General features: G+C 40.5%; 1 protein-coding gene and 1 long non-coding RNA gene across 5 annotated transcripts in view; both read right to left on the minus strand.

The window, feature by feature from the left end:
• Nucleotides 1-23,876, minus strand: part of RAD51B (RAD51 paralog B) — a 576,378-nt gene that overhangs the window by 374,499 nt on the left and 178,003 nt on the right. The gene's annotated exons all lie outside the window — the stretch shown is intronic.
• On the minus strand, nt 6,805-7,506 carry LOC123652068. Its single transcript, XR_006741154.1, has 2 exons — nt 7,304-7,506; nt 6,805-6,916 (listed from the first exon to the last, which is right to left on the minus strand). It is a non-coding gene; the product is annotated as an uncharacterized LOC123652068 (long non-coding RNA).

Consider the following 23,876-nt stretch of genomic DNA (forward strand, 5'->3'; position numbering starts at 1 on the left):
TCTGTTGGGCTTCTGTTACACGAGGAAGCCTGTGTATGCCCGCTGCCCCAGCAGCATCGTTATTCAGAAGAGATCTCTAGTTGAAATCCAAAATTTCCTGGGGGAGAAAAACATACTCAAGGTATCTCAAGCCCAGAAAGATGAGTTAATTCTTGAAGGAAACAACATTGAACCTGTGTCAAATTCTGCTGCTTTCATTCAGCAAGCCACAATAGTTATAAACAACAATATCCAAGTTTTTGGATGGTATCTATGTCTTCAAAAAAGAACAGTTCAGCAGGCTGATAAATAAGATCTAAAAACTGTCCAGCTATGGAAACAAGATGCTGAATGGCTCCAAAGCTATTTTAAAGATGTTATAAATGCCCTTCATTGATTGGGGTGGGATGGAGGAGACACTTGACTAGTGAAATTAGCTAACTTTTCCTTCCTGCAGTACATTTTCATCTAACAGATATTTTTAAATGCTTGGCCTTGCCATTTTGGCTCAATGGACAGAACATCAGCCTGGGGACCTAAGGGTCCTGGGTTTGACTCCGATCAAGGACACATACCTAGGTTGCAGACTTGATCCCTAGCCCTGGTATGGGTGAGTGTCGGAGGTAACCAATCAATGTGTCTCTCTCACATCCATGTTTCTCTCTCTCTGTCTCTCCCACTCCCTTCCATTCCCTCCCTCTCTCTCTCTCTCTCTCTCTCTCTCTCTCTCTCTCTCTCTCCCTCTCTCTCTCAAAAAAAAAAAAATCAAGGGAAAAATATCTTCTGGTGAGGATTAACAACAGCAAAACACTAACCAATTCTGGGAATATAGAGATTAAAGCCACTACTTCTAACATAAAGGAAAGGAAATTTAACTGGGGAAAACCAAAATGTGCATGGACTGCCCCAGACTAGCACATCAAGTGATAAAGGATACTTTGGAAGCTCCTGGGAGGGGTACGAGGCCAGCCTAGAAGGGTCAGGAAGGCTAATTGAAGAAGGTGCTGAGATGAAGGAAAGCAAGAATCAGCCAGGCCTTAAACACACACACACACACACACACACACACACAAAGGGGGAGGGGGAGGAGACTCCTTCTTCTAATATTCTTTATGTCTTCTGACCTAACATATTAGTACTTGTTTCACAAGAGGATTTGATCTATTCCAATAAAACTTTTGAAGAAAAAATGACATTATTATTGTTGGGTCAAAATAAGATTTTTAACCGAGTACTAGAACATATCAAATATCAGAAGATAAAGACTTAAAACAAAGTAGACATTAATGTTAAAGTGACGCCCAGACATGAGAGCATGGCCACTCTTCAGAGTGTCCGGGAGCTCTGTGTCCCACATTCACAGAGCACACTAGCTGGATGCCAGGCCTCATGCTGGGTGGGACAGCAGATGCAGTGAATATAATGAATATAGTGAAGAAAGCTGGTCTCTCTTGTCAGGGGATTGATCATCTCACCTTACCTGTCCGTTCCTTCTCAGGGAGAGAGAAGTGTCTGGAGCAGCGGTTCTCAAAACTTTTGGCCCATTCATACTCTTAAAACTATTAAAAATTCAAAGAGCTTTTACTTCTGAAGCATGTGTTTGCCATATTAGAAATTAAAACTAATTAATTTCTGAAGCATTCATTCATTCATGTAAAAGTAGACTAGTAGCTGAAACCGGTTTGGCTCAATGGATAGAGCGTCAGCTTGGGGACTGAAGGGTCCTGGGTTCGATTCCGGTCAAAGGCATGTACCTTGGTTGTGGGCATATCCCCAGTATGGGGTGTGCAAGAGCAGCTGATCAATGACTCTCTCTCATTGATGTTTCTAACTCTCTATTTCTCTCCCCTCCTCTCTGTACAAAATCAATAAAATATATATATTTTTTTAAAAGTAGTCTAGTAAACACATAACATCTTAACAAAAATGATGTATTTTTATAAAGAGAATTATATTTTCTAAAACAAAAAAGCTTAATGGAAGAGTGGCAATATTTCACATTCTTGTAAATCCTTTTAACACCTGGCTTGCTAGCTGAGAGCTACAATCTGGTGGCTGGTTTTTCATTCTAGGTGTTATAATATCTTCCCATGTTATACTTCCCATGTCCCCTTAAAACTCCACAACACATTCACGAGGAAACACAAAAGGCAAATGATGTCTTAATGTTCTGATGACAATAGTTTGACCTCACACACCCCCTTGGCAAAGATTTCCTGGGATCCCTCCCCCCACCCCCCGGGGATCTCAGACCACATTTTAAGAATCACTCATCGATAGAAATAAAAGTAATGTTCAAAATTTAGTAAATTGAGAGTGTGAATTCAAGCTGACTTTGAGATTTTGACCAGGGATATCTTGCAGTAACATATTTCATTACTTAGCCCACTAGTTCTAAGAGTGGACTTTTCTTGTAACTGAGACAACCCAGGTTGCACGAATGGGTCGGTGCACCCTCTCTGTCACTGTGAAGACTACCCCTCGAAAGGCACAATGAGGAGGGTGACCCTATGGCTCCCTTGCCTGGGACATTCCCGGTTTATTCCTGTTTTCCCAGAGTAATAATTAGCAGAGCCCCTTCCTTCTCAAAAGTATCCTCGTTTGGTGATATATTATATGGTCACCCTGACAATGCATTGCAAAAGCAGCGCGAGATTCTGCTTCTTCCCTGTTGTGGGCGGGCCTAGAAGGAGCTATGCCGCATTTGGTGTACACGGTGAAACTGCACCAACTTCTCCTAAAAGGCAGCCAATCATGAGAGAAGTTTCTCCTGATCCCTCGGTTTCTGTATGTTCGTTTGCTTTCCTAAACTGCTGACAACCATCCTCCCTGACGGTCGGTTGGCAGCACGCGCTGCTTGCTTTCTCCCGATGCACTTAGCTCGGAAGCTGAGCCACAGGATGTCACTTGGCCCAACTGTTTCGAATTGGTTAGCATATAACCTATAGATTGAGGGCTACCAATTAACCAGACTGGGTTAACCACGAGGCTAATAAAACACTAGGCAAAACCTAACCCATAGACTCAGCCAATCACCAGCAATTGAGGCAATTCGGAAGGACAAGAGACTTCTTTGAAAAAGCATTAAGCCTACCAGGCTGAACCCGGTGAGCACGGCAGGGGGTACGAAAAGGACTGGAAAAGAAGTGCTGTAAATTCTGATGAGTGAACCTTGAAGCTGACATGAAGTTGGCTGTGCATCCCCAAGTGGCAGAGAAACCTCAGCAGTCACCCAGTGCTGTTGGGAGAGTAGGGTGAAATTATAAGAACATTTTTACGAGTTGTGGCTGGCAAGACCTCGCCTGTTAAAACTCTTCAAAAACCGATGCCTTGGTGGAGGTAACAGTTACTATTTACTGTAGCTCTGGTTGTCAGGGGTTACTGAGAAGGTCCCAGCTTTCCATGACATCAGCAGCATTCCAAGGGAAGTGTGTGTCAGTGACTTTCAGTAATGACTCCCTTTTCCAAATGTTCAAAGCTCCTGCCAAGCTGCCCTACACCTGCGCACCAGCTGAGCTAGAGGAAAAGGAAAAGTAAGATGGATTAAGTGGGATTTTTGTCTGGGTTCCTTAATGAGGCTAAAGGCTTTCTTCTCGCAGTGTTTGATTCTATTATATAATATGTAATAAATTGATGCCAATCCCTTTAGGAGTGACGTGACTCATCCTTAACTTTACATAAACCAGTCCTGTCGTGACCTCTCGCTGTCATAGTCTGGGCTAGCCTTTTCTGCAGGAAAAGTTGGGGGCTCAGTGAGACGATGAATATGGTATGCTGGCACTCCAGAAGGGTTTCTGAGGGAGGCATCTGCTGCTCCCCGAATTCGCAGGCAACAGGAGCAGGGAGGAGACGATACTGTGTAGCTGCTTTAAGGATCTACCTGGATTTCAACATTTCAAACCAGCGGTGTATTCTCAAAGCAGCAGCAGCAGGTCCCATTCAAGACACTGTCCCCACCAAAACGGTCAACCTACTCCCAGGAGCCCACTGCCCACTCAAGAAACTTACGACGGATCATGGGGCCAATGCTAATGGTGTGCTCATACAAGACCTTTCTTCCCAAGGTTCATACATTTTATCAACATGAAATTCATCACTCTTCATGACAACCCTCCGAGAGGTGGCAAATATTAGTTCAGGTGGGGAAAACTGGGGGTAGGGTTGCGGAGAAGCAAGTCCTCTGCCAAGGGTGAGGCAGCAGGCCAGCTCTGAGAGCCTACTTTTACTCCCAAGACAACTGACCCCTTTCAGGGCTCCCTCCGTTCTGGGAGGCTAGACCAACCTTTTGTCCCAACCTAAGGGCTGTGAAAAACAAGCACTGCTGTTAATGAGGCAAAGCCTGAAGCAGTTGAAGGAAAACGAGGACCATTTTATGTTAAGACAGAGAGGAGCCAGCTGGTATGGCTCAGTGGTTGAGCATCGACCCAGGAACTAAGAGGTCATGGGTTCAATTCCTGATCAGAGAACATGCCCGGGATGCGGGCTCCATCCCCAGGGTGGGGAGTGCAGTAGGTAGCCAATCAAAGATGTGTCTCTCTTATCAATGTTTCCATCCCTCTTCCTCTCTCTCTTAAAAAAAAAAAATCAATAAGAACTTTTTTTAAGACAAAGAGGAATGTCATCTTTAGGGTTTTGATGAGGGTGACTTACACATCCATATCCGCTTCTCTGAACAACACCCAGCAGAGCACCCATCTGTACCTCAGTCTCCCCATCTATACAAGCTTGAAAAATGCCATTTAGAGGATTTCCAAGAGACCCTTGGAAATTGTCATAACCAAGGTTTTTGAATTGCACAAATCTTTGAGGAGGATTTCCAAAGTGCCCTCTTTTTAGTACATTGCACAGTTCTAGAAAAACTTTCTTCAGTTACTGGTGTATTTGTTCTTAAGAATTGGGAAGAAATTCATATGCCTTCAGGTGATGTTTTTAAAATAAAAACTTGTAAAATTACAAAAAAATATCCATCTTCATCTTGCAGAAACAACAAGGAGTTTCTTTTCTTCTCTCTCTCTCTCTCTCTCTCTCTCTCTCTCTCTCTCTCTCTCTCTCAAGCGGTAGGGGTGGCATCCTCTGTGGTTTAGGGCAGCCACAGATAATGTACCAACAAAAACGGCTGTTTTCCCAATTTCTCTTAGGCTTCACCAGAACAGGATGCAAACATGAACCAATACTATTTGCATTCAATCACAGATCGCCAATGAGATGGGGAGACACACCCTTTTAATTAAACTATGAAAATCTGTCTAGTGTCATCTCACATCGGGTCTTGAGCCTCAGTTTGTTTAAGTAATTTTTAAAAGGGGGGTTTTATAATTATGGCTTGTTAACAAGAGACCGAGCTAGGACCAATTAGAAAACAAGTCTTTGAATAAACTTTCTGATACCTAGAATTAGCAAAGTTATTATTCCTGAGACTTAATTTCACAAATCATTTTCATAAATAGGTAGAAAAGGAAAGAGAGATTTTTATTCAAAATGCATTCTTAAATCTTAAGAAAAGAGAATTTCGGGGGGGGGGGGGGTCTTTTCTTCTTGAGGATAAAAGATTTAATGAGCGACTAATCCCCTCAGTAAAGTTCCTTTGGTAATTGCCCTACGCTAAGCCACACTAATTTTGCTAGCAGCCTTTGCTGCTAAAAGATGTTGTTTTATTTTGTTAAACTCCGCACAAAAGCAATGTAACAAAACGGCAAAATATGCTTCTGATTTCGTTATGCTACCAACCTATACTTATCCAGAAATTCTAACTGCCAAGTGTCTTTTATCTCATGCAGACTTCATCTTTCACCACCCACTATTCACCACATGAAGTAACAACGTCATTAGGAGTGGAAAACTGTGGGAATACAAACCTGAGCCCTGGAAAAAAATACTAAATGGGAATCTGCCTCCAGCTCTGCAGATTTTCGAGCTTGCCCTGGCCCCTTGGGTCTGGAAGTGAGACTTTTGTGCCCAGAATATGGCTGGATGAGAAAGGCAGTCTCAAATCACACCCCAAGGGCTCGGGAACAGAACACACAGTCTACAGTCCTCTAAAGAGGTCAGAGGGCTTGCAGGCTGGAGGATCCTTTCTCATTGGCCCTTGGTGATGTCATGCCCCTGTCTCCAGGGCCCAGGAAATGCACCATGACTAATGGAGTGCCTCATTTTCTGTGAATACACATTCCATCTCAGAGGGGCAGCAACAGGCAGAGCTTCAAGGCCAAGAAGCCCAGTGAGAGAATGCCAGTCTGCCCTGCACAGAGGGCCTTCAGTAGTCCTGCAATAGGCTGCTCTTGTTCGGCTCAGAAACCCATCAGCAACTGCCTGTATGCTTGTGGCCTGGACTTGGGCAGGATAGGAACCCTAAAATGGATTCGTTTTGTTTTTTAAATTATTCCCTTTAAAGAAAGAAAAGTGGTCACCTTAATCGGGCAAACATAACTTCCAGACTCCTAATGTACTGAGGCAGGGCTCAGCAAACTTCTTCTACAAAGGACAAGATAATACAAATTTTATGCTTTGCAGGCCATATGGTCTCTGTTGAAACTACTCATTTCTGCAAAAGCAGCCATAGACAATACCTAACCAATAAGCATGGCTGTAGGCAGTAACAGTTGATTTACAAAAACAGGCAGCATCTGGCTGTGGCCCATGGACCATAGTTAGCTGGCCTCTGTTTTAGAGTGGACCACCCCTTCTCTGCCACACACTGGGCCAAAGTACTCTCAACTAATAGGGCAGTTACAGCAGGAAAGGAGGTGAAGGAGTTTGCACCATATACCTGTAATGTGATCCCATGTATTATAAAACCTGAAAACTTGAAGACAGTTTACAGAGAGGCAGTCAGGTTGAAGGTTTCGGAATGTAGGCTCCAGATCAGATGCCTGGATACAAATTCTTACTCTGCCATCTCTGCAAGTTACTTTATTTCTCTGTCCCTTGGTTTCTTCATCTGCAAAATGAGGTTCCAAATTGTTCTTATTCAATGGGGTTGATATGAAACTTCCAGATAAGACAAAGCTTAGCGTAGTACTTGGAGCACTGTAGTACTCAACTATTATCTGCCAATATTGCTAGATTTTTTTTTTAAGTGACTCTAATTACTACCCCTGATTATAGTACTCGGAAATGAAGAGGCATAAATTGCCACAAATGCTAGTACACTGTAAACTTCTTTCCAATTCCATTAATATCTATTAACACTATCATCATCTTTCGTAGTTGCATAGAATTCCATATGGAATGCACCATAATTGAATCAGATTCCTGTAGCTCAACATTTGTTTACTGTCCTTTGACATTATAAACAAAGGTATAAAGAACATCCTTAGACATGCACCTGTGAACACTTATTCATTTCTGTTCTTTGGGGGAAAAGTTATTCACGTTTTCAAAAGAATCTGTAATTATTCTGCAAACTGGCTGTCCAGAAAGTTTACCAACTTCTATCTGTACCAGCACTAAAAGGGATCTGTTTACTAACATTCTTAACAATATTATGAATACTATGTTTTAACACTAAAAAGTCTAAGACCCAGAGAGATTAAAATGACTTGCTCAAAATCTTTTTCTTTTTTTTTCTTTTTTTAAAATATATTTTATTGAGTTTTTACAGAGAAGAAGAGAGAGGGATAGAGAGCTAGAAACATCGATGAGAGAGAAACATCGATCAGTTGCCTCTTGCACACCCCCCACTAGGGATGTGCCCGCAACCAAGGTACATGCCCTTGACCGGAATCGAACCTGGGACCCTTCAGTCCCCAGACGGACGCTCTATACACTGAGCCAAACTGGTTCCGGCAACTTGCTCAATCTTAATGAAAATGTGTAATTATTAATCATAATCCCATTTTGTGGTTGAGAAAGCTGGGGCCCAGAAGTTTACTTAAAATGGCCAAAGTTCTCCCAATAATGCAAAGGCTATAGAGTATGATCAAAATGGAAATAAACTTCATCCTATTATTGTGCCTTGCAAGGCTCACCCTAGCAGGCAAAAGTTAATTTTTAAACAGAAAAATAAACTGCCTTCTCAGGGACAAATTTAATTTTTCTTTCTATTGACAATGAGCTAATCCAAACAGAGCCCTTTTATTTTTTGTAAAACTAAAATAACCCTATAAACCAAATGCCCTCTTCCCAGAGGAAAAATTTACAAACCCCGAGCATGTGACAAGAAAGTCACAGACCTAGGCATCTGTTAAGATTTACTGCATTCACTCTCTCCTATTAAGTTGCATTATTTTCTTCTTAACACTTATCACAATTTAAAATGTATTACTTTTTGTTGTTGTTGTTTATAACAACTAAGTCCCATAGGATAGGGACTCAATCTCCTTTACTATCTTTCAGGACCTAGAACAGTTCTGGGCACAAAGCAAGTGAGTTTTAAATATTTACTGTCTGAATGAATCCTGCCAGATACTATTTCCCCACCGGTACAATCTCCGAGGCAGGCAGGCTTTAGCATTATGTATTAATCAGACTGTCACCCCCTGCTTACATTACTGCAAAACCAACCAGCTTCCTAACGGAGAAGAGCAGCCTGGCACTCACCAGCCGAGTTCCCAGCCAATTCTATCCCAGCCCGACCTCCGCTCTTGGTTAACTATGCCACAAGGTCACACATGCTCATAGACCAGGATACCCGAGATTCTGCCACTGTCAGCCCTTGTAAACACATGCACTGATTTTAAGTATTTGGCTGGTTGGTTGGTCTCCAAAAACGCTCCCCAGGTGGATCAGTAATTAGATTTAAGTTTTAAAGTCAAACACACAGTGGTTTTATTTAAAGATGTAATGAACATGGTAGTTAGCGTACTACCCAACGTCCATTCTGTCCCAAATGACTGATCTGGTCCAATGTGGTCCAATATGCTATCCACCAGCCACACACAAGTTACTTAAGTTTAAATTAATTTTAAAACCTCATTTCCTGCACTAGCCACATTTCAAGTGCTCAATAATTGCCAGGTGTGGCTAGTGCCTACTAGAGTAGACCGCACAGATGCAAAACATTCCCATCACTAGGGAAGTTCTACTGGACAGTGGTCAAACATAGTGATTCTATTCTCCTCGCCCAAAACGGATTTTAAAATGGGCATGTAAGGGAATTCCGGGCAATAAAACAAATGAAAAAATCTGTCAAATGGCTTTTGGAAAAGACTTCCTCATTCCTAAAAAAAAGTTACACAAGACATGATCTCTCTTCTATCTTTGGAAATGTTGGTTTAGAAGGTGATGGAAATTCTGCAGCCACTTTGTGAGGGGAGCCAGTCTAAGGACAAAGCCTACCAACTAAAGATGGCAGAGCAGAGCAGTGGCAGGAATAGGAGTCCCTAATGGAATTGCAGAGCTGCTTAATTGTTATCAACTCCGTTTGCTTATTATGTGAAATAAAATCATAAATGCCCTTATGAAGTCATTTGTAGTGGAAGCTTTGGTAAAATTTATGGACAGATGCAACCTAATAATAGAGCTTCGCTGATGGTTTTTACTCTCTAATAAAAGGGTTCTAAGCAGACAGTGCACTACTAAAATCTACCAAGAACTCTCCACCTCAATGTAGGTCCCAAAGTTTGGCTACAATAACGCTAACGAATATCGTCTCTCACAGATCTGAGCACCTTGGTGTCTTTCTCCCTGTTACTCATTTCCATTTATCCTGTCACCTTTTCCTCCTTAATTTAACATTAAAATATAATATAAAAAATATTTTGTATCCAGCCGAAACCGGTTTAGCTCAGTGGTAGAGCGTCGGTCTGCGGACTGAGAGGTCCCAGGTTCGATTCCGGTCAAGGGCATGTACGTTGGTTGCGGGCACATCCCCAGTAGGGAGTGTGCAAGAGGCAGCTGGTCGATGTTTCTCTCTCATCGACGTTTCTGGTTCTCTGTCTCTCTCCCTTCCTTTCTGTAAAAAAATCAATAAAAATATATTTTTAAAAAAACAAACATTTAGCATCTGCAAACAAGATTTCCAGAGTGGAAGCTCTGCTTCTGATGAAGGCAATAAGAATTCTGGGTAGGATTAGAAAGGTCAGTGTTCTCAGAACAGACGTATCCTCAGAGATCACGGAGTTCAACTCCTTTATGTACAAGTGAGAAAACTGCGTTCCATAGAAATAAAGAAACGGTGGTAGACAGAACAAAGGCCTTCCAGAGATGACCATGTTCCACCCCCAGAATTTGTTAATATGGCAAAAGGGATTTTTTAAAATGTGTTTAAATTGAGGATTTGGGGATGGGAAGATTATCTTATATTATCTAAGTGAGCAGAATGTATCAATAGTTATGAGGGACCTTATAAGAAGGATGGTCGAGGGTAGAAGGCGGTAAAAGGAGGTGTAACAGCAGAACCAGAGGTTGGAGCAATGCCCTTTGAAGATGGAAGAAGGGACCATGAGCCCAGGAATGCTGGGCCTCCAGAGGCTGGAAAAGGCAAAGAACTGATTTCTCCCCACAGTTTCCAGGAGGAATGCAGCCCTGCCAGCACCTTGGCTTTAAACTTCTCCCCTTCAGAACTAAATTTGTATTGTTTTATGCCACTCAATTTGTTGTAATTTCTTATAATAACAATAGAAAACTAAAATACATAGTTGCCTTCCCCTAAATTACCCAGCTTGTGTTGGTAATACTAGAACTCAAATCTTCTGACTCTAGGTCCAGTTTTTTCTTCTACCAAAACTTCTGTTACTTCCTTTCCCATACTACTTTCTCAAAGATAGGAAAATCTCAGTTCAATGTCATTATTGTGTTATAAGGAAGAGTAATTGATTAACTATAATATAAAACCATGTAGTGGCTAACAGCACAGCCTCTGGTGGCAGATGGACTGGTTTTGAATCCTGACTATGCTGCCTATTAAGTGTATGGCTTTGGGCAGAAAAATCTAGCCATTCTATTTCTCAGTTCCACCATCTGTAAAATAGGACTAATAATATTACCTAATAATATGATGAAGACTTAATTAGTAAGTATTAGTGAAGAAGATAAAACATGCCCTCTGCTGAGTAAGCGGTATGTGTTATAATAAACTTCTTAAAATATGGCTGATCTATCTACAACCTATCATATATGAACCTACTCACAACAAACAAAATATTAAAGACTATTGGGTAACAAAAAAGAAAATTAATTCAAAATTAAATCTTCAACTCAGAATGTTTAACTAATTTTTATTTTTTATGTTTTTAACTAACACAGTTTAGATCCTATTTTAGGCACATTTGTGTTTGGGCACATTACATTTAAGCCACACTACAAATAAGTCAGCCAATTTACAGATAGGAAAAGTATCTCATTTATAACCTAAAGCCAACATGAATCACAGTTTTTATAAATAACACAAGAGCAGAATTTTAAAGTCATGGACTATCCAAAAGGTATTTGATTAACCTGGTCATTCCAATGGCTGGGCCTCATTTAATAGAATAAGGTGGATTGTAGCCTTTAAGAGACCATATTTGAACTCTTCAATCAGGCTCAAGGTAACATAAGTCTCTGCCAAAAACCTCCCTTACTGGCAAGGAAGTAACTAAATATGAGGATGTTCCTCTTCATAACATATTCTCATGTGTATGCTTGTAAGTATTACTTGCCTAGCTTGGATTTCATCTGAATGGAATGCAACCACTCCCAAAGCATTAAAACCATTCACTGAGACTTAGACACACTGTATTTCAGATGAGAGAGAACGATTCTGTAAATAGAGATGGGAAATAAGAATCTTTAATTGAATCACTGAAACACTGACATACAACTCAAGACAAAAATAGTAAGAAATAAGAATAAAAACATATGCTCCATGAGGACAGCACCTATGTATCCTGTTCTTCATTATAGCCCTAAACTGGGCACAACCATAACACCCTGGTAGATGTGCAGTATTTGTGGAATGACCAAATGCACTCACAAAGGGAGAGGCCACAGGTTAAATGTGTACACACAAGGCAACATGGACTACATGTGTACACACAAGGCACTGTCATGTTTGGGGTGTGTGGGGAGGGAAATATTAGTAATATGGGATGTCTTTATTTGCAAAGTCAGTGGTACAAGTAGAATTACATGTCTTCTTTCCAGTCTGTAATGAAATCTTACTGAAACTCAAAATGAAACTACCTCCTTAAAACATCTAGATTTTCTTTTTTTTATTTTATTAATTAAAAGACCAGTGGTGAGAAAAAAGGGGTGTTGGAATACCCAGGCATCCCACTACACTTGAACACTGTTTAGTAAATGATTTTATTCATCTTAAATATAACTGTGTCTAACCTGAAAAAGGAGAAGATGGAGCAGGTAATTTGGCAATCTACAACTCTTTAGAATTTAGGGGTGTCGAACTCAATCAGAGAAGGGGCCAAAATCTAAAATCCAGCCTAAATCTTGGGCCGAATGGTTTACTGAACAGTCATAAACTGTCATTGTGATGGAAACGCAGCGGAGTGCAGTGATGACAGCGCGGTGCGGGCCACATTGCAAGGCCTGGCGGGACGGATTTGGCCCGCGGGCCTTGTGTTTGACACATGTGCTTTAGATCAATCACAAATATGCAAAATCTATTCTTTCATTACTTCAAATGGAATCAGCTTCATTAAAATTTAAAACGTGAGCCCTAAAAAAGACTCTGCCTGATAAGAGGATGAAAGACAACTTACAATCTGGGAGAAAATGTCTGCAAACCACATAGCCAACTAAGTACGTCTATCTAGATTCTAGACTATGAAGAGAACACTCACAACTCAACATTTAGAAAACAAACATTCCATTTGGAAAAGGAGCAAAAAGATATGCACAGACATTCCACCAAAGAAGATACATAGATGGCAAGTAAGCACATAAAGATGTTCGGTAACATTTGCCTTTAGAAAAATCCAAATTAAAATCACAATGATACGTCACTACTTACCTATCAAAGTGGCTAAAATAAAAATCAGTGATAACACCAAAGCTAAAGAGGATGCAAAGAAACTAGATGACTCTGCCGGAACTGGTTTGGCTCAATGGATAGAGCATCGGCTTGGGGACTGAAAGGTCCTGGGTTCGATTCCGGTCAAGGGCATGTACCTTGGTTGCGGGCATATCCCCAGTAGGGGGTGTGCAAGAGGCAGCTGATGGATGACTCTCTATCATCGATGTTTCTAGCTCTCTGTCTCTCTCTCTTCCTCTCTGTACAAAATCAATAAAATATATTAAAAAAAAAAAAAAAGAAACTAGATGACTCACACATTGCTGGTGAGAATGTGAAATGGAATAGCCACTCTGGAAGTAATTGGACAGTTCCCTTTAAAACTAAAAATGGATTTACTCCACAGCCCAGGATTGTACTTTTAGGCACATATCCCAGAAAAATGAAAACTCATTTTCATTTAGAAACTTGTACATGAATGTTCCTAGCAGCTTTAGTCATAATGTCCCAGAGCTGGAAACTACTCAAATATCCTTAAAAGGATGAATGGTTAAACCAATGATGGCACATCCATACTACAGAATAATATTCAGCCATAAAAAGGAATGGATTTTATATCCATGCAACTTGGATGAACCTTAAGGAAATTATGCTGAGTAAAAAGAGTCAATTTAAAAATGCACATTTCATGATTCGATGTATATAACTTTTGTGAAATAATATTATTATAGAGATGGAGAACAAATCAGTGATTGCTGAGGTTAGGGAATGGGGGATGATGTGGATGTGGCTACAGAAACTCTTGCGATAATGGTACAGTTAAGTACTAAGCATTTTGATGGTATTGGTGGTTATAAGTGATTAAGAGTTACATACACACACACATACACACACACAAATGAGTACATAATGCTGGTGAAAACTAAGTAAGTTCTATGGGTTTTACCAATGTCAGTTTCCTGGTTTTGATATTGTACTAGAACCATGCAAGTTATTAGCATTAAGGGAGGCTGGGTGAAGAGTACATAAGACCTTCCTGGGGATTTCTTTGTACCTACCTGTGAATCTATACTTGTTTCAATATTTAGAAGTTAATTTAAAAAATAGATTTCTTTAAATAAATCATGCAGATTTCAGAGTGTTTTGTCTCTTCAAGGTAATCTATGTGATTTTAAGTCCCTAGGTATCTTTACCTTTAAAAAAAAAAATATGGTGACCTTCCTCTGTTGGACATTCATTTTTTAATAATAAAATATTTTCCTCCATTTTCAAACTCAAAACAATAGTTGAGTAAACATTCTTTGGCTTCCAACCAGGGTAATCCTTGACTTAAAAACACAAAGAAAAATACAATTTCAGATATAACCCCAAACCAGCATGTGCCTGCCTTACCTAGAAAGCGGGAATCTTTGTATCTCCAAGTTGGAAAGAACTCAGAAGTCCTCCCGTTCAGATTCCCGCCAATATAAGAATCCTCTCTGTGACACCTCTGACTGAGCCAACCTCCGTCTGGACACACAAGGACAGAGCACAGCACGCTAATGTTTTGCAGGCCCACTACATTCCCTCTGACAAAAGCATCCCTCTGCCTTCTGTGAGCCGATTTTCTCAACTGTGGTTCCACCAAGAGCCAATTTTCCACATACCCTGGTTCAGTGCAGAAAAGGCACTTGAGCCAAACTGGCGTAGTTTGGTCTGCTTAAAATTGAACAGCTGGTGTCCGACTCTTTTCCCAAGATTTTTCTCGCTAAATGTGATAGTGGACATTTCTCTGCAATGGTGTGAGATGTGAAGTTCGGGTACTTTTTCACATGATGTACATGAGAGAGCGTGCGGAGGACAGTACTCAGAGAAACCGAGATGCTCTTATCCGTCAGGAAGCCAGTTTGTTTTGCAGCATTGCAAGCAGGAAACGACTATTCTATTGAATATATAACGCCTGCCTTAATATTGCTAAGAGATCTCAAGGCTTCAGTAAGAAGAGTTTGGGGGAGCTGGCTAAGGAAAAATAACTATTTTGAATTTCTGAAAACTTTTTCGTTTTACTTTTTTTTATTTTATTTTAGAACCAAAATACACTGAGTGACCAGATTATTATGATCCCTGAACGCATAATAATCTGGCCACTCAATGTGTGTGTGTGTGTGTGTGTGTGTGTGTGTGTGTGTGTGTATTAGAGGCCCGGTGCATGAATTCGTGCATGGGTGGGGTCCAGCCAGCCTGGCCAGGGGTAGGGGATATGTGCAGTTGGCCGGCCCGCCTGCTGGTCAAACTCCTGCCTGAGGTGACAATTTGCATATTAGCCTTTTATTATATAGGATATATACTGAGTGGCAGGATTATTAGGCATTCAGAGATCATAATAATCTGGCCACTCAGTGTATTTTAATATGTGGCAAACTATCTCATCATTATGTGGCATGGTAAAGAACAGCATAGAACCTCTTTTATTACAAAATTAGTAATAAAAATAACATTAATACTAAATTACAGGCAGAACAATGACCCGTTTTACTTTTAATCATAGCTTTAATCTAGGACAGGCTCTATAGTGAGAAGTTTGAAGACCACGTACCCTTGTGAAGCAATTGAGAGGGGTGATGCCCAGGAGGGCTGCCCAGTCTGCTCTCCAACATTGGTTTTCATCTGGTGAATTTATTTTCATCCAGAATCTGAGTCTCAGCTCATCAGTCTCAAAACCCAATATGTTCAACACAGCAGGAATGGGACCTTACATTAAGTAAGTTCACAGAGGATGATGCACATGACCAGAATACAGATTTATTCACCTCTGGAGAGAAAATCAATACTGCCTAAACCAGGAACACTTGAGTCAGCCAGACTAACCTATTTTCTCCCTTGAATGCAGCCTCTCTGGGCCTAAGAGTGAACTCCAGGAGTTGAGAGCCATCCCCAGGTGACAGCAAGAAAACAGGACTGGTCCTACAGCTGCAAGGGGGTAAATCCTGCCAATAACAGAAGTGGACCTGGAAGAAGACCCCAAGCTCCGGATGAGGATGTTGACAGCCAACACCTATGGAACTGTGAGCTATTAAATAGGGGTTATTTTAAACTGTAAATTGGTTACAGGTTAGTTATTGGTTACCCAGCAATAAAAAACTAATATACCTATAGATTAGCAATTCTCAGAATATATATATCTCCCCTCCCCCACCCAACCAGCATCAGGATCATCTAGGGATTGACAGAAATGCAAATTCTTGGGCCACAGGAATTTGGGGGTAGGGCTCAGCAATTGTATTTCAACAAGCCCTCCAGTTCCTTTTGAAGCACACTGAAGTCTGAGGACCACTACATGATGCTTAAGTAAGCACGGCACCCTTCGCCTTGTGACTCACCTTATCTATGCTTCAACAGCGGACCGACATATTTTTTGACTGACACACAACTTGGGTATGCGGGCTGTGTTAATATTTGGCATTTAGTTTTGCAATGAAGTCTTTCTTTGCTTTGGGATTGAACTCTTTAAGATAATTGTGTAGCTCTCCGCTGTGACCCAGTAGGTACTGATTCCCCGTTTAACTCTCTCCGGAAAAACCTTTCCCTCGTCAAGTGAGAAGCACCTCACTATGGCTCCCTTGTGATGCCTACATTGCACCTAGTGTCTGGCGCTAATGAAAGAATAATGTAATGTATTTAAGCCTTTACAGTTTAGCTGTGAATTGCCATCTAAAACTCTCAACTCATACAATTCTGATATATTTCAGCAGCAGGTGTTGGCCTCGAAGTGAGCACAAGGCACAGAATAAAAGGTCTTGAAGGAGCTATCAAGAGACTTAGGTTCCAGTTTCAGCTCTCCCATGGACTAGCTGTGCGCTCTTAAGCAGTCAGTTAACATCTCAGAGCCTCTGTGTCCTCAGGTGCTGCCTGAGGTCTCCTGGTGAGTGCCCACTCTCATTCACGGTGCATTCCTGCAGAAGCAAGGCCAGTGTCCATGATGATGAAAGTCTATTTCTCTGGGTGAGAATCCAAGAGAGAGAGAAAGATAAAGAAAAAGAGAGAATGCGTGAGAGGGGAGGAGGGGTAGGTAAACAAATAGGATTAAGTTTCTAAATAATTGAAGCTTAATCTGCTAAAGGAAGAAATCTGGAGCAACCAATGCCAGACCCACATTCTAACTTGTAAATACCAGCACCTTTGCAAGGAGCCAACATTTCTCTTGAAAGCCATGTGCTCCCAGCAATTCTTTCCAAACAGTAAAAAGAACTTTCACTCTAAAGTTAAGATAAAAAGTTTGTATAGATTTTTCTAAGTGGATCACATTCCGTTATATATCCATCTGTACTTCCCAGGCACCATGTTAGCAACCTGGGGATAAGAGGCATGGTGCCTGCACTCGGGTGCATTCCTAGGGACAGAGAGTGATCAATAGGCAATTCTATCAATAGATACAATGAAAACCAAAAAACCCAAGTCTAAATCAATTTCCAAAGAAAAATACCATAAGCATCAATTCTATTTAATCTTTTAAGAGATGGTACATTACCACCTCTGGGTTTAGAGTTAAAAGCAGCAACACGTTCTGCCGAAACCGGTTTGGCTCAGCGGTAGAGCATAGGTCTGTGGACTGAAAGGTCCCAGGTTCGATTCCAGTCAAGGGCATGTACATTGGTTGCGGGCACATCCCCGGTAGGAAGTATGCAAGAGGCAGCTGGTTGATGTTTCTCTCTCATCGACGTTTCTAGCTCTCTATCTCTCTCCCTTCCTCTCTGTAAGAAATCAATAAATAGATTAAAAAATAAAAAAATAAAAGCAACATGTTCTTCCTGTCATGATGATATGAACATAATCAAGCAGAACACTTCTTTGGCACTTATAGCTTTTGAAGGATAAAACCCACTATAGCATGTATATGTATTATAATGTGCACTCGTTATGTATGCCTTATTATTATTATGCAGTCAAGCTAACTTTGGAAAATGGGCCCCTCCGTTTTCCATGTGTATAACTCAAGGTCAGTGTACACTGAATAAGTCCAACATTCATTCAATAGAAATTTAATGAGTACTCTCTGTGTCCCAGCACCGCGCTAGGCCCTGGGGAAATACACATGGAGGGCATAGCCGTGTCCCCATGAAATTTACAGTCTAATAGAAGAAACAGCTATACAAACAAATGGTTGGAATACTGTGTGAATAGTGCTTTAAGAGCACATACTCCTAGCAGAGACCTGGGAGTGAACAGACCTTCTTAGTGGAGGAAACCAGGTGGGTTGGGGCGGGTGCTTGAACTATGACTACATTCAGGGGGCAGGGGGCAGGGGGCAGCAATAGAGGGGATACAAAAATTAGACAAAATCTCCACTCTGACTTAAATGGTAGATAGACGGGCGGGGGTGGGGGGGGGGAGAAAAAGAAAAATAGAATTCGAGGCAGATTGAGATATGGAGATAAGTGCTTTTAAGGAAATGGAAAGTGCTTTGGAAAAGCCGGGCAGGGCAGGTCTGCTTTCTTTTCACAAGGGCGCTGAAGAGGGCTTCATAAAGGAGGCGGTATTGGAGGGGGCTCGTTGGCTTATATTCTGGAAGGTTCTATTTATACAGCAGACTTAAGTGATTTCAGTTCTGAAGAGGTGCTTTTAGGCTTTCCCTCGCTGGCTTTAAAGTCTTCACAGAGAAACTGCAATAAGCAAATATATTTTCTGCAGAAAGAATCCGCCCAAACACCTTGACATTCTTTTTCCACATATTTCACACATGGTATCTTTTATGTCTGGGAAAGTAGACCAGGAAATGGTTCAAATACCCAAGGGCCTCAAAACATATACATTGGAAAGCATACCTAATTTCCAAAAAAGGTCGAGTTGCAGAAGAACCCATTTTGATTGGAAAACAAGCTGCTCGCCTCTGAGGACGGCGCAGATGCTGCCGTTCGGGATGAAGGAAGTGAAAAACGCCTCTGCTCTCGGAGCCTCTTCTCCAGCCCAGCGGCGGCCTCACACCGACCAGCCGTGTCTCAACAGAAAACACAGCTCGCAGAAGGGAGGGTATAGTTGTATACAGCTGCTCAAAGGAGTGAGGCCACTTCTGACTGCTGCTTCTATCTCTGCTGACAGTGATGTAGGACTAGAGGACTTGAATACAGAATAATCCATAAAAAAGAAAGTCATGCAACTGCTGCGTGTGTGATGTGTTTTGGCATACACAAGAACTAAGCGGCTCCCCCCAAAAATAATGTGAATAGAACCAACATCATGAAAGTGATCAGAAGAGTAGGCCACACACACTGAAAGCTAAGTATGAGTATTTAAAAACTGATTTTAAAAGCTTATGTTTTGTTACTGTGTCAAAAAAAAACACCACACACAGTCCAAAGAAACGGAATGTCCATAAGACATAGATGTACATAATTCAATCTCCACTTCAGTACAATTACTGCAGCTGCATTGTTCACGTAGATCTAGCACTAGAGAAGCCACGAGAAAGGTTGAGTTCATGCTCCCAACAACATAAATACTGACAGTCATTATGCAGATTGGGGGATGAGACATCTTGCTTTGGCTTCATCAGTATTGTTTCAGAAACTACCTTATAGACTGTTTTTACGCAATACTATGGGACTTTATTTTATTTATTATACTTCTAAATGTCACCATGAGAATGCTCTTTGACAGAACTACAGTTCTAAGAACAGAGCCTATCATCAAATTTCAGGGCAGATGGCATGACATGGCAGACCAACTGTCTGATCACCCAAAAAGAGATTTACCTTTAAAAAACACATCTCTTTAAATACCTAAATGGCTACAATAGCTCTGGCCAGGAGAGAAGGATGTCTTTTTCCCAGGCATATCCAATCCTCTTGGCAATCAAACTGACCAAAGTCAAATTGCGCAGATGATCCCCACAATCCTGGGTGTGGACATGGTTAACCACAGTGCTCTGCCCCTGCTCGCACTGACGCTCGGCCCACATGCGCTGAAATTGGTATTCACGAAGCCGCAATTCGCAGTGATCAGACTGAGTTCCCATTTAGAGGAGCATGGGGCAGAGAGTTACCCAGCCAGCTACTTAAAAACGGCTGCCTGTGCTTTTTCCATTGCATCTTTCTTCCAGCACTCATGGAAACCGGCCCTGCACAGCCCCTTGACGAGCCAGCCGAGCCCAGCATCTGGCAACCATGACTGGTCTCTGGCATCTGAGAAGAACATCAACCGAAGAAAATGAGAGGATAAAAAAAGACGTGGACACAGACAATTCATTTCTCACCCCCTTCAATTCTGCAGTTCCACGGGCTTGATTCTAAATTAATTTTGTTTTGAACGTCGTATACATGAATGCTAGAGTCCTTTCCAATTTTCAGACCCTGTTGCCATGTGCCCGGTAGGGGCTCAGAAATGTGACTGCTGGTGTTGAGAGCTCCATAAAAGCCTATGGCTCGCTGATGTAATATTTTAAATAAGGACACATTTCTCACCCAGTATGACATTATGTGGGAAAATTTAGCTTTGTCACCTGCTTGTCATGAGACCTTGAGAAAGTTACCTAATCTCTTTCAACTGTATCGTTATCTTGTCATTAAAATGACCTCATCATTAAAATGACAGTAAGAAAACCTGTCTTCTTTTTATTATTATTCACTTTTGAGACATATTTAACTCCTCAAAACAGTTTGCAAATACAGAAACATCAAGGAGCTAGTTCACTGTTTTACCTTAGGAAAGAAAGTCTTATACAGCCTCAAAGAAGATGGTTACATGAATATGTAAGTGCAAACTCACACCAGCTTGGATAGAAAAGTTCTTTTGTCTGGTTAGAAGCTTGAAACTGCCCACTGTCTCATTAATCCACCACTCTCTGCATAAGAAAGGTGCCAACAGGATTGCTCCTTCATTAGGAATACAAAGGCTTGAGGTCAAAATTGAATGAAACTGCTTACTCAGAGTTACCCAGCAGGTCAATAGCAGGGGATGAAAAAACAAGGCTTGATTTACACTACAGGATGGGATTGAGTTTACATTTCTTCCTTCTATTTAGGGACAGTTCAAAAATGATGGCTCCAGTCTTCATACATGCTTATCACACAATTAGACACCATTACAAAATGGAGGAGGAATTCCACCTCTAAACATCTATTTGCTAGATAATTTGAATAGCAGATTGTAGATCTCTGACCTGTGGACCACAGTTAGAGTCCAATGTTGTTGTTTGTTTTTAAATAGGGTTAGGGGTTAAGGTTAGGATTTAGGGTTAGAGTTAGGATTTAGGTTAGGGTTAGGGTTAGGGTTAGTGTTAGGGTTAGGGCTAGGGTTAGGATTTAAGGTTAGGGTAAGGGTTCGGATTTAGGGTAGGGTTAGAGTTAGGATTAGACTTTAAGGATAAGATTTAAGGGTTATGATTTAGGGTTAGGCTTAGGATTGAGGAATAGGGTTAGGGTTAGGATTTAGGGTGAAGATTTAGGGATAGGTTTAGAGTTAAGGTTAGGATCTCATTGATTGTTTTTTAATGAGAGTCTCACACACACACCTCTTTTCCCTGAGCCATCCACAGCCATGGCTGAGAAGGGTGCGTTTTATCTAATTTATCCATTGAGGGTGTCACCCTTTGGGAGTCTCGGCTATAAGTAGAGATCTCTCATTTAACCTCTTACCTTGCTTGGGCCCCAGCTCTGTGACCTGTTCCCCCAACTATAGTATTTCATGTGCCCAGTAGAAACCAAGCTCTAGTTCACAAAGGACATGCAGCTGCTCTCATGGGAAAATCCTCAAGTTTTTTCCTTCTGAGAAATGTTGTTTCTGGCCTATATTATTTCTCTTATTTTATATCCAACTGAACCATGCTTTAAAAATATAGATTTTATATTTCAACTAGAATGTTTAGGTGTAATGTATTAATCTTATAACATAATTAGAACTCTAATAATCATTTCTTTAAAAATGGTATATTGTAAAAATTGAAGTGGTTGAATGTGTTATAAGAAAGTTAGTGTCTCTGAATTCATGACATTATCTCTTTACCTCATGGAAATTATAGACTTATTTCTTTAGTATTATAAAGTAGAACCCTTTTTATTATTATCTCATAGATTAATAACACTAGCTATAACTTATTATTACTATGTACCAGGCATTTTATACAATTATCTTTACCTAATCATATAGTAACTTTTCAACTATGGCTTATGAGTCTTATTTTATTTTTACATAATTTTTTATTTTTCAATTATAGTTCATGAACAATACTATATTAGTTTCAAGTGTACAACCCAGTCATTAGACATTATAGAACTTAATAAGTTGATTACCCCAATAAATCTAGTACCTATCTGACACCATTCATGGTTATTACAATATTATTATATATTTTGTTTTTTAGATTTCACATATAAGTGAGATCATTCTAGACTCTTTTCTAAGCATGTTATTAGTTCTAACAGCTCTAACACTTCCAAAAGCCCTATCATGCAATCATATTATATATATATATAAAATACAGGCAGATAGGTCTTGTCAAAGATTTTGGATGGCTTCCTAAGAACAATGAGAAGCCACTGAAAGAGTTAAACAGAAACATGATGTGATCAGATCTGTATTTTGAGAAGATCACACTGCCTACATGAGGGTACAAGAGCAGATGTGGGTGAACCAATTAGAATGCTATTAGAGTAGTCCCAGTGATTATCAGAAATATTAGAGCTGCTAAGTTAAGAAAATGGACCATTATTAAGAAATTAAAATTGGGGAGAGTTACAAAGAGGTACTGAATAGAGAGAGAATACATAAAAAGAGACATTTTAGATGAATTGGTGGGGGGAAGGGGAATTATAGCAAAAGAGACCAATTGGAAAACAGTTGCAACAGATAGGCATGAGGGAGTGAGAATCTGAAATAAGGTGATGGCAGAAGTGGGAAGAAGGACAGAGACTCTAAGCATCATGAAAAAACCCACGGAGCTCGATATACATGTGTAACATGGTTATGGATAGACAGGCTTGTTGCCTTCATATACCGGGAGCTCCTTTGTGCCCAAACAAATCTTACTTTTCTTTTTATTTCAGCAGTCAGTCAGCACAAATTTGGTACATAGTAGGCTCACAATTCACATATGTGAGAGAAAGGATTGACAAGACAGGGACAGAGACAGAGATGTTTTGGAATGACATTCAGATTCTATGGCTCTTCTTTTTTAGGTGGGGGGGAGGTACTTCTTTTAAATGTTCTCATTGGGAACTGTCACAGATCAGAAGAGACTAAGAAGACATGACAACTAAATGGAGTGTGGGATCCCAGACCATGTCCAGAAGTGGAAAAGGGATATTAGTGGGGAAACTGGAGAAATTAAATAATTTCCATAGATTAACAAATAGTATTTTATTGATGCTAGTTTCCTGATTTTGATACCTGCACTAGGTTTAAGTTAGATGTTAACATTAGGGGAAGGTGGGTGAAGGATACACTTTTATAACTTTTTTTGTAAATCTAATTACTTCAAAATAAAAAGTTTTAAAAATAGGTTAATATCTTTTTTATTAGGTCAATAATCTATCTGGGTAACAAGTTTCTTTGCAGGGGAAGGGTTGATTAAGAAAGCATGGTGTGACTTTCAGTAAATAGGAGACTGTTTTCTTTTGAAGTTCATAAATGGCTTCTAAGGCAATTCAAAAGGACAAGTTCTAAAAATACTTTTTTTGCAGTGACAGCATTGTTGGATTAGTGTATAGGGGCTATGTGGAAGAATAGCACTCATTTAAACAGTGTACCTGAAGGTATATTTACTTTAAAAAATCACTCTTCATTACCTTATGGTCACACCTCAGAGTGTTAAAGCAGTTTCTGTGCACTCAGTAAGCAAACGAGAAGTTAATTGAATGCAGTAATTTACCATGTTTCCTGCTTTCTAATGCAAGAGTCTGGTTGATTTTTTTAATCTCTTCTGTTATGGAAGATTTTCTCATTTTACTTTTTTGAGAGAATAAGCAAACATATTACTCTTTGTCATAGATTTGTTATTCTTTGGAGGAGAAAAGGAAAGTAATAGGAACACAGAGTG

The sequence above is a fragment of the Pipistrellus kuhlii genome, unplaced genomic scaffold (assembly GCF_014108245.1).
Source record: "Pipistrellus kuhlii isolate mPipKuh1 unplaced genomic scaffold, mPipKuh1.p scaffold_m20_p_1, whole genome shotgun sequence".
Taxonomy (NCBI): Eukaryota; Metazoa; Chordata; class Mammalia; order Chiroptera; family Vespertilionidae; genus Pipistrellus; species Pipistrellus kuhlii.